Raw genomic sequence first — 12260 nt, forward strand, 5'->3', positions numbered from 1 at the left:
CTATATCCCCCCACCTAAAATATTGGGGGGGACATGTCCCCCCCGTCCCCCCCATGATCGCCGCCCATGCTCAAGACTTCTTTCCCCAATTGCAATGCCATTTCTGGCCTTACTCTTCACTGGTAAACTCATTACCTATCTTGTGCCAATATCCAACCTTATCAACAACACCTCCACCACTGTTCGATCTAAAAATCTACCACGTAAAGTTTTTCCAATCAAATGAGTTTCTTTAACAGCACTGCAGGATCTGCTAAAATGGATTGATATGATTACACCTAACTTGGTAGAGCCATACATAAGAGATGATTCAGTAACCTTGCAACCTAAACATCCACAGAGGAAGGAAATAGGGACAGGAAGAAAAATAAGTAACAGCCAAGAGGACTTAACAGCAGAAATGATTGGCAATGGCATGAAGACAAACAGCTTGGCATCATGTGCACTAGAACAGCAGTACTATTAGATACACAGTAAGTGTACTGAAGTTAGTAATATGTAATACATACTGTACAATATACTGTATGCACCATCACCCTTTCCTGTTTCATCATTCATGTTATCATTTTTTAAAGCAAAGAACTTGGGGCTTATGTGTATACATACAAGTGTGGTAGTGCTAAACAATGTCAGGAAATACATGATGTCTAGTATGTCTCTACAATGATGACCTTTGACTTCATCTTCTACTCATCTGAAGACGGATATTACCCAAAGATAATACTTAACCTGTGCAGTAAACAACTAATTTCCAATTGTGAAAGAAGATATTTAAACAATGACCCACATACTTGTCCCCTAGTTAACCTTGAACATCTCCACAGTGTCATAAATGAATAACTGCGTATATATTTAATAATGTCGCAGAACCTATGAGCAACTCTGTTGAATAGATACAACTCAATTTTCCGGCCATGCTGTTCCTTTAAACTGGATTCTAAAAACTTTAAAAATGCAGCAGTGGACTACAGTAGTCACTACTGTACCATCTAGATAAAGTATTGCAAGAGGTAGTACGTGTAATTTGCTTACAAGTAGTAGTACGTGGTTCCACCTGTAGTATCATTGACACACATGAACCACAAACCTGTTGAGAATGTTGCAAAGACCTAACATTCATCTAGGTCTCCCAAATAACAGACATGATGCTAAATGCAATTCAAGTACCTACTTCATGTGGCCTGGAAATGTATTTCCTTTTGTTCACATGCATTCCATGCATGCTGAAGCAATAAGGTCAGAAATTAGCAAAAGCTTAATATTTACTTCTACTATGTACCCTTCATTAGAGATATATATCAATTCTAACAAATATAAGGTACCTCTTCCCCACTGCAGATAATCCAATAAGTTGTCGTGTCTCCAGACTCCAAGTTTTTACTTCAGAAATATGACTAGGACTGCACAGAGTTTAAGTATTACTGCAATCACTGCAGACCTACATGTTTAATATGAATATATACTTAATATTTCAGATTTGACTCCCTTTGATGATGTATTTGTAGAGATTTAGGGCAATTCCATGAGAAAGTGGACATGATACCCAAAAAATTAAAAGTGTGTGACAATAGTAAATTTGGTGTCAAATGAAAGCTAAGAGTCCATATTTTCCAGAATCAGGTTCAGAAATGCAATTTTCATGCATTTTGGAATGAAAATATATGGGTAATGAAAATTCAGGAGTTGATACAAAAATTTGGAGGATTGGTAATAAAAAACTATTCGTCACTGCTAATTGATAGCGAGTATATAAATGATATCAGCCACTACCATGTGAGAGTATAGATCATGGAAAACTAAATGGATAATATTTTCGCCCCTTTTCCTCATTGGTTCCGCTTCAATGGCCTTTGGTATTTTTGCCACTTGAAATGTCCTTCCGTTACCGAAAATAAAACTTTTTTTAGTTTTTCAGGAAAAGTTGCAGCATGATTAAAATGAAAGTTCATCTTCAAAGCAAGTTTAGATTGGCCAACAAAATGAAATAATTAGTTTCAACCTGGTCCTCTTCGTTTGTTCATTATGATTGATTAAAACCTGTCTTCCGTTACCATTTTGGTAACGGAAGGACAGTAACGGAAGGTCAATTTTGTTTTTCCAAGTCAGATAATTGAGTCAATTGCCTATGATTAAAAGTAAATATCATTGCATGCATACATAGTATATATTGTATACAGCATCCTGTGGGAGTTGTTGATTCTGAGAGAGCTGTTTATATCTATACTTACTGTCACAGTCTTACTGTATTTATTGTGGTATCTTCTCTGATGAAGAGTCCTTGTAGTTCCTGTAGCTGTGCTAACAACATGCATTATGACACACCGGTCACCTTCATCATGACCAACACTACCTGACAAATTATTCCCCTGAACCATCTAATCAATTTTGTTTTAAATAAAAAGTAATTCTGTGGTAGAATAAATTTCAATTCAATTTATGGCATCCTTAAGCACCTCATTAACCTTCCTTATGATGTTTCCCAATTTCCTCTAACAAGCTAATTAGTTCTGTGTCTGGTAAGCTATGACAGTGTCAGCAATAGATTAAACAATGTATGAGAAGGGTGTTTTTGTTGTTTGATATGCTATACAAAAAAATGAAATAAATATCACTTCCACTAACTGATAATAAACAACATTTCTCTTGGCTACTACTGTACTACATTCAGCTTTACTAGAAGTGGCATAACTAACATTATAATAATTTGTATGCTCTACACTAAAACATATCGTGATCATAATTTCCTTTAATGGATTCAAGTGTGCACAATACAAATCAGGCATAGGTCTATGTAGTTAACTTTCTTTTCAATAGCCATGAGTACTTACGAACTGTATGGATGGATGCAAAAACCTAGATGCATTGGACTCACCGTTGAAAAGATCAATTGGACAAATTTCATGGACTTCAATGAGAAGTGACTCAATGCAGATAAATTTAAGCAAGTTGTGAAAGACACAAAGCACCATTGGAACACTAATGTGTAGAATGTGCTATTGTAATTTTTGTAGTTCGATATTTTATTGAGAAGTAATCATCTGTCTCCTGCTTTATATATCTGCAAACTGTATTTATTTTCTGTAAATCAAAAGCTCATGAAAGGCAAATTATAATGGCCTCGAAGGGCCTATGACTAGTGAGCAACAGAATAATTTGACTGTACCACACATGGAGAATACAATTACCACAGTTCTATATACAGTTAATGGAAATACAAGTTAAAAATACTCAAGCTTGGGCAATCTGTTAATTGTAACAGTTTGCTATAATCATATGTTTCACTTTATCCTTCATAAGTTTCTAGAATAATGGTCATCATACTGTATTTAAGACTTTATTTTGGAAATTTTTGGCAACTGATTTTCTCAAACTTGTGCTTATAAGTAGGCTACTTTTTTTTTAAAGTATTAGAGGATTCACAACCCCAGTTTAGCATTATTGGTCTATGCTATAGAGATAGATGTCACAAACAACTTTTCCCAGTGGCGCAGGAAGGTACTTTTGAGTGGGGGGGGGGGGGCTAAAGACTGATGTCCGGCCTGGGGGAGGGGTCTTAGGGGAGGGGTGTCCCCCTCCCCCTTTGATTTTTTTTTGCATTTCCAGGTGGCCTCACATGCAATTTGGTGCAATATAGCACACTTCAACACCCACTCCATTTTGTAAATAATTTTGTATTTTCACCTGGCCTTACTGTAGATGCAATTTGGTGCTCCAAATGAGATTTTTTTTCTCATATGGAAATGTAAAAGGGGTTTTCTGACTTGCAAAGCGGGGGGCGGAATGATACTTCCGCCCCACCATATTTTTCACTGGGGGGCTGGCACCCCCCAGCCCCCCCCCTGGTTCCTACGCCCTTGACTTTTCCAAACAGCTCATGAATCTCTTATTCTTATTCCATTGGCTTGAGGGTGGTTTATAGTATATACCATAGCAGCAATGTTCTTTCACTATGACATCACAGATTTACAAAATGACGGCTCATAGAAACAACTTTTAAACTAGGATCACTTCTCCCAAATGGAGGATTTTTCTTAGCATTTTGAGGGAGTTCTTCTCAAAGTTCTTTGTAAGATCAGTTAAAGATGTTGCTGGAGTCTGTGTCTCCTTGTATTAAGGAAACTGACATATAATGTCTACTTAAAAACTTTTGTTCTGCTGAGTAGGTTTCTTCCTAAATTTTCTTTTTACACATTCAAGCAAATTTCTTTTTCCAAGGATTGCTAGCCAATAAACATCACATGTACAATACTATGGTATGGTTCCATCGGTGTTCCCTTTGAAATCATGTTACTTTAGGTCTGAATGTAGTTACTAAACCTGCCTATTATTACTGCCCGTTGTACTATGTCATTCCTGTATCATGATCATGTCTTACCTTTGAAATGTCATCCTGGTTACTAGTGCTCTGGACAAGAAATGAATACTGCAGTACTCTGACGTTACAAATGTTACCAAGCAGTGCTGCATGAGTCTCAGACGGTATCGTAGATATTTGGTGAAAGTATAGTATACCATACCTTACATTGAAAACAATGTCTATGACTAAATCACAATATGAAATATGGTACAGTTACAGTGTGTATTGTACACGTTTGAACTGTGCTACTTACCGCCTTGTTGCACGTCCTGCCCTTCCCCTATTGCGAAATCCCCTGGCTATCCTCTCAGCTGTGATACTTATCTGAACTATTGTACTGTGATCCCAAGAAGAATTGTATTTGTTCAATGGAAGGCTCAATCGTGTTCACTTCCCGTACAAAGGTCCATAGCGATGTTTAACTTTATTCGGTTCACAGAAAATAGAAAGGAACGAGTTTCCGGTAGATTTTTCCACAGCGGTCAACCAGTTCAGTCTATGATTCAATAGTGCCAAAGCCGTTGCTACGTGTGTCACGCCTGCACAATTAAACTAGTGTCCAGTACTGTACATGCTTACAGCAGATATAATGAACTGAGTTCCCAGGTGTTGTGTGAATAAGCCGCAAGCGACACAGGTGTCTTCCCAAAGACTGAGATAGGTAGGGAACAGTTTCAAGGACAATAACCTCAGTGCAATACACATAGTTCTTTGCCCTGCCGGAATGTGAAGGGACTCTTTCCCTGACTCGGGTTTGAAACCAAACAAATGATGGGTACTGGAGAAATTGGAGAATGCTATATCAATTATTAATTACCAGAACCAATGGAGTTGTCATCGTTTTGATTATCACTTTCATGATATAAATAATAACCATCAGACGGATTCCTGCGGCACTGATTTTCACACCATACCTACCTGCCCACGGCCCAACGAAGATTGGATAATGAATGCGTGTTTGGAAGGGTGGGGTGGGGGTGGGGGACTGGGGTCACACGTTGGACAGAATTGACAAAACACGGGGCTAAAAAAGTGAAGGACTTGGGGTTTAGTGATCACGCAAAGTTCTGCATGTGAACATTCACGTTTTTCAAATGGGACATTATTTGTGTAATGGTTTTTAGAATAAAAATTTCAGAGAAGCTAGACTCCCCGGCTGAACAAGACCATTTTATGTTATATGTATTTTATAAATCAATGTCTTTGTTTTAATTGCGACTCCCCCCCCCCCACCCACACACTCCTGGCTCCGTCGAATCAGCATTCTTTTCTGTATCAGGGGTCAATAGCGAAGAAATCACATAGTTTGGCAATAGGGTCCGAGTTTTATTGTTGTCGTTTTTATATCATTATAGCATATGGCGCTCTAGATTAACATGCAAATTGACTTGCGATGGGTTTTTTCTGGTGGCACTATCATGACATATTGGACAAAATGCATAGCCACTGCAATGCCCACCTCATGCCCTCTTATTTCTAAATTGTAAGGCTTTGCTTACACATCTTTTTAAGGCGATTAAACGGTTAGGCCTACATCTTTATGTTCCGACGTCTCTATGTTCCGACAATACGTAATCATTTTTGGAACCATTATTTTTTCGAAACAATTTTTTTCGGGCCAAAATTATTTTCCGAAAAAAAAATAACAATAAAATCCCCCCCCCCCAAACAAATAAAAAAGAAATGGGTCCAAAAAAATAATTTAAAAATTTCTTTTTGTCGGAACATAGAGACGTCGGAACATAGAGACGTCGGAACATAGGGATGTCACCGATCAAACACTAACTTGCTTCATGCTGATGTCCTTCCACAGTGGTCTATTGCATGGCAATCCCTTGAATGTCCTAACGGCCGTTTCACCTCTCATGTATGGAACGCTAAAACCGACAAAAATACAGAAACAAATTATGTAAACCTAAGTCTTTGTGTGAATACAAAGTTATCGCCTCATTATGACCATGAACAATTCGAGTCATTATGTGGCACTAATAGCACCTCGACATAATGACCAAAAACATTTACTATGACATCCTGCCACATAATGACCGACAATATTCACAAGCCCTTACGTTGGGATCTCGCATGTCGCAACATAAGGATCGTCCAGTCCTTATGTGGTAATTCGAGTATCCAGATAGGAACCAAGCAGTTCGTTAGATCTTATGTGACGATTTGAGTATCCACATAAGGACCAATGAACCACGTTAGTCCTTATGTGGGTACTCGAATCGCCACATAAGGACCAACGAACTGCATTAGTCCTTATGCTGATCATTTGTCACGCGGTGGGGCTATTCAAGAAAACGTGTAGGTTTGGGCGCGTAACTACAAACGTTGTATACCACTGATCTGTATACACGCTATTGCCGCGGCGCTGTTGCAATTCCGGCCTAGCGCAACACATGCATAACGGTAACGTATATGTACGTATCAACAGGTTTTAAGTAGTAGTAATATAGTAGATAACTGCATCGATATCATTATCATCTGATTTCAAAGAGTTGGCTAGATAAGTTATAAAAAATAGTGCGCTTGCACTGTCTCCTTGTGGTGAACCAATGTTAGTGTTAAAAGGAAGTCCGAGTTTGCCCTCTAATTTGACGGTGTAGGAGACGTTATCGATTAGCAGTGATATCAGGTGAAGTTTGTCGTTGTCAAGAACCATTTCTAGGTCATTTAGCAAGGATCCTCTTTGAATTGTGTCGAACGCCTTGCTCATATCTAGCATCAATAGATTTATAGTGTAACCTACGGATATAGCTTGTTCTGCTAGCACTTTAAAAGCGAAGACGAATTCGGCTGAAGTGTAGGCAGTCTGGGTAATGGGGCGGATATGCTCATCAATTAACGGACGAATCCTCCTGGCCACACAAATCGCAAGAATTTTCCTTAGTGTTGATAATAAAAATGACTGGTCTTAGGTTTTCTGGTAGAAACAATATATGAATTGCTCTAAATACGCATTCGTTTTAAGTCTCCCGTGAACGCAGACTCCTTTACATGGAACGCCAAAACCGACAAAACTGGTTTCGGCGCGTAACTACAAACATTGTATACGCTCTTATATAGGGAATGCAACGCAGTATTTATAATGTAGAGCTTCTAGTGCGGCGCTGTAGCTAAGCCTAGTACATGATAACGTACGTACGAACAGATTAACATAGAAACATATTCATAGTATTAACTGCTGTAAACATGCGTTCTTTCTAGTCTACGGAGATCGCAGCAGTCCAATAACCATTTTCTCACCAACATTCGATTCTGTTCCATTGCAGCTCTTTCAATGCCATTCAACTGTGCATCGACCATATTATAATTAGAATAAAAAATAAAACAACACTTGTAGCAAACTGCTTATCCACTAAAGAGCCTGCGTAAGAGAATGTGTAAAAGTAAGTGGACCTGACGTTTCGATCCTAGCAGGATCTTCTTCAGAAGCTGAATGACAAGTAACAGTAACATAATGGACAAATACACACGCACAGAATACAGACAGGTTAATTAGCAGGGTGAACACAAAAATGGTACTTTCAAATGTGATCGTACCTCGAGATGCATCGTCTGCAGCCACCACATTGTTGAATCCAATTCCGTCACCAGCCACAGCACCCACCTCACACACAAGAGCAAGGGTCACACCACTTGCACAACCTATAATGTTATCTATCTGATCTCTTGTAGTAGAGTTTGCGGCATCCAGTATATGTTGGTGAAACCAAAACCACCCTCAAGAAGCGATTCTATGGTCACAGATCCACGTCAACACCATGAAGACTGAGACCCCGGTTGGAGAACACTTTAACCTTCCCAGCCATACCATTAATAACATGTCTCTACGGGGATTGAATCTTTAGGTAGCCCTCCTGACCTATAGTACGAATCAGCAGAGAAAGACTGTGGATGCAACGCCTTCCCACCATTCAACCTCATGGGCTCAGCATTCAGGAATGACACTTGACTAACCTTTCTATTGTCCCCCTCCAATCTCCCCTTGTTTCCCCCTCTGTCACCCCTCTTCTCGTAGCTCAATTTCACCATTTTTTGTTCACCTTGCTGACTCTGTCCTTCTGCAGTTTATTCCCCACCCTCTTCCCTTAATACTCTCGTTGGAGCAGGAACAAAAATATATGTCGAAAGAATTATGCTAAATTTGTAACTACTGTGACACTAACAGGGCGCATATGCTGTGAATCAACATAACCCGTATAAACACATGAAATGCCATTATGCTGGAGCTGTTTAGATTATGATAATTTCTTAACATTCTCCGTAACACTTAACATATGCATTGCTAGCCTGGTATTTAGTAAAATTAACCCCCCAAAAAAGGAATCAATGGCTATATACAACCCTAAAATGTTTTAAAAAAAAATTAAAACACCATATTGAGTATACTAATGACTAACTATAGCATAGTCCTATGAGTTGCTTCTTTTGAGTTCAATTAGTTGATATGTTCGTACGTTGTGTGCTAGGTGTAGCTACAGCGTCGCGCTTGTAGCTGTACACTAAATACTGTATAACACTCCCTATAGTAGAAAATAAAACGTTTGTAAACACGCGCCCAAACCGACACGTTTTCTTGAATATCCCCATCGCATGAGAAATTATAAACTATTGTTTTTCTACGCGCCAAAACCTACAACAGTCGTGAGTCCTTATGTGGATACTCGAATCGCCACATAAGGACTAATGGACTGCGTTAATCCTTATGTGGCGATATGCGAATCCCCACAGGGCTTGTGAATATTGTCGGAATTGGCGGTCATATATGTGGCAGTGGTAGAATCGCATGATAACTAAAATGTTCTTGGTTTTATGTGGAGGTGCAATTAGTGCCACAAAATGACTTCAATTGTACTTGGTCATTATGTGGCGATAACTTAGTGTCCACAAAATGAGTTTAGGTTTACATAATTTTTTAATACATTTTTGTCGGTTTTGGCGTTCCATACATAGGAAGTTCACCGACAATAATGTTTAAATTTGGTGGTAACAAATTTAAACGAAATTTAGGGAAGCTTAAGAGTGCCATTAACATAAGAAAATCTTTGCCTAATAAGTTGACATTTTCCAGTAAATTGTTTAGATAACTAGATAATATCTTATCAAAAATCAGAAATGTGTTGGATTGCTCAGTTGCTCTAACTGAGCAATTGAACAATTTTTTGCAAAATGTTTGATTGACAACTTATCGTATGTCGTCAATTCAACATTTTTCTGCAAAATGTTCACTTCATTCCAAATGAGCAATTGAACAATTTTCTGCAAAATGTTTAATTTACAACTTATCGTATCTCGTCAACTCAACACTTTTTGCAAAATGAGAATACTTTGTAACATGATGTTTTTTGTTGTTGCAAGATTAAATTTGTTGCATGAATAAATTTGGGTCAGGTGATGAAGCTAAAGTTAGTTGGGGGGGGGGGGTCTCCGTTGGCCCATAGTCTAATGGAATATGATAGTCCCACCCAATTTTGTACGAAATTCAATGGGATGTAATATTTTCTCTCTTTTAGTTTTGGTTAATAACTACCTAAAGTAGAAGTAATAAAATGGTTGTAACCCGACCGATTTCTAGAATTAGAGTTAGTCATGCAACTGTGTTTGACTTTTTCATGGCTAGACCAGATCACGTGACACAAAGTTATGCATGTAGGCTATGACCTTGAGGCCGGGGATAATTACTCATTTTTGTGTGAATACAACGTAGATTTAGTATAGAAATACGCAAAGATCCAATTTAATTTAAACAGCAACGCTAAAAGAACAGAGAATATAAACACAAACCATACCCTGATATTAATCTGGCAGACGGGAATTGGCTGACAGTAATTTTTATTAAGACGTGATGTTTCTCACATAAAGTCTGGACGAAATAGGAAATCAGTTTATCTTTAATCTTCCTTTTAGAGTAAACAACATTAGTAAATCGCGCATGTTCGGCACGTGGTTGCCAATGATTAAATCAGAGGCCATTGTGATGAAACTTTTCAGGGGATCAAATGCAGTTTTAATATCGCAATAGCGTGATTGCTGGCTAACATTCAAAAGAAGATAAAACGTCTTAGTGGCGCCTGGAGATTATCAATACATTAATATTAATAAGAATAGTTTTCGTTTTTCTTTTCTTTTTACCCTTTCTAATCGTCCTCTTTGAAGGGTACTTGATTTTAATTATAAATAACAAAATACTGTCGATGAGAACCAATGTTAACGATCACCGTCTACAATAATGTAGTGCGGGCATGGGTGAGCAAAGAGGGAGTCTGTCTGTGTGTGTGTGTGGGGGGGGGGAGGGGGTCCAAAGGAGTTCTCGGCTAACATTAAAAGTCATCAAAAACAAAGAAAGGGAGAATAGCGTATAGAAAAAAAGTGTAATTGATTTTACACTTGATCAATATTTCCTAGAAAGGAAAGAACTGGTATATTTCAAAAATGGTAAGTTATCAAATATAATGTAAATAACGTTAATATGACATGTGGATAAAAAATAAAAAGTTTGTTAGATCTATCAGTTGCAGTTTAAAGTGGAAAAATAAAGGGAAATATCAAAATTGTAGTTTGACGCACAAAGACGTGCCTACTGGCTAACATTAAAATGAAGCGTCTGATGGCCGTCACTAATAAAACATCACAACAGATGAATACATGCTTGATGAAAGTTTTTATTTTGTTCTTCTTCGTCTTTTATATTTGAAAAGCAAGAAATTGAATAGTGAAAGAAAGAGTTGTGAACACTTCGGGGTTTGTAGGACAGTTGAAATGTGTGTGCAAGAGAGAGAGAGGATCTCACGGCATCTCGACATTTTTAGGCCCGTCATTAAATTTCCAATCGGTTCTTCAGTATCATGACGACGTACTTGCTGGCTGACATATTTTTTCTGAGTCGCGTCTGCAATTTTCTTCAATAACTCAATTCATGAGCAAAATGTTTTATTCCGTTTTTCATGTCACAAAAGAAAACGATATAATAGGTGAGAGGAATTCACACAAATAGATCATTAATGGAAAGTTAACATTTCGATAGCATTCATTGAGGGGGAAGAGGACCATGATTATTTATGATACGAGGAATAAATGCCTAAGATAAATTATACAGATAACGCTAGGAGTTGTTCCGTTGTCATCATGCATGCCACGTAATTGTTATATGCAAGTGTTTTATCGTTGTTTTTTTAGGGGGGGGGGGGGGGTCATTTTGCTGCGATGTCCTTTTTTAATGCTTCTGCATCAGTCCTCGCACCGCTCCTGTCAATTTTTACTCTCTTGTTCTCACGTTATGTTTTTGATGATAAGATATATTTGCGCCAAACTGTATGAAGTGAGCGTGACACGTTTGCTTGTTACCCAATGGCAATATCATATCCCAATACAAGACGATACCATGGTAACGTACATTATGTTATCCAATTTACCGAGCTACGTTTATACCTTCATGCTTAAACCTGATTTTTGGCATGTCACGCCTATTGCAATGACACAACATCTTTTGTTTAAAACAGAGTTCTGGATAAAAGACAAATAATAAATTAAAGCAGAGTTCTGGATGAAAGACAAATATTTTTTGGTTGTATTTTCAATTATTTCAAACCCACACTCTTTGAGAAGTGACGCAAATACCTCTTTTCAAATCAATAGCAGGAGGAAACTTAATTTTTATTCCGTTCGTTTATTTCTTTGTAATAGAGATCTAAGATACAATTTTCATGGTTCAGTAACGTATCGGCAAATTTAATGAGAAGGAAGGCTTTCTAGTCACTTCGTCCAACAACCATTTCGCCCAACTGCTATTTCGCCCAACCAGCCTGGTCATTTCGCCCAACCAGCCTGGTCATTTCGCCCAACCAGCATGGGCATTTCGCCCAACCGTCTTGGTCATTTCGCCCAACCAGCATGGTCA

At 38.2% G+C, this 12260-nt stretch overlaps 1 protein-coding gene across 4 annotated transcripts in view; it reads right to left on the reverse strand.

Annotated features, from left to right (window-relative positions):
* Positions 1 to 5253, reverse strand: part of LOC139967565 (uncharacterized) — a 71351-nt gene extending 66098 nt beyond the window's left edge. For 2 of the 4 annotated variants that reach the window (XM_071971528.1, XM_071971500.1), the window contains exon 1: positions 4611 to 5252. The gene's annotated coding sequence lies outside the window, so the exon portion shown is untranslated. Of the gene's footprint in view, positions 1 to 4375; positions 4583 to 4610 lie in introns of those variants that run through there. The other 2 variants (XM_071971517.1, XM_071971510.1) reach the window with 2 other exon arrangements.
* Positions 5254 to 12260: the final 7007 nt, after the last annotated feature.

Source organism: Apostichopus japonicus, chromosome 1 (assembly GCF_037975245.1).
Source record: "Apostichopus japonicus isolate 1M-3 chromosome 1, ASM3797524v1, whole genome shotgun sequence".
Taxonomy (NCBI): Eukaryota; Metazoa; Echinodermata; class Holothuroidea; order Aspidochirotida; family Stichopodidae; genus Apostichopus; species Apostichopus japonicus.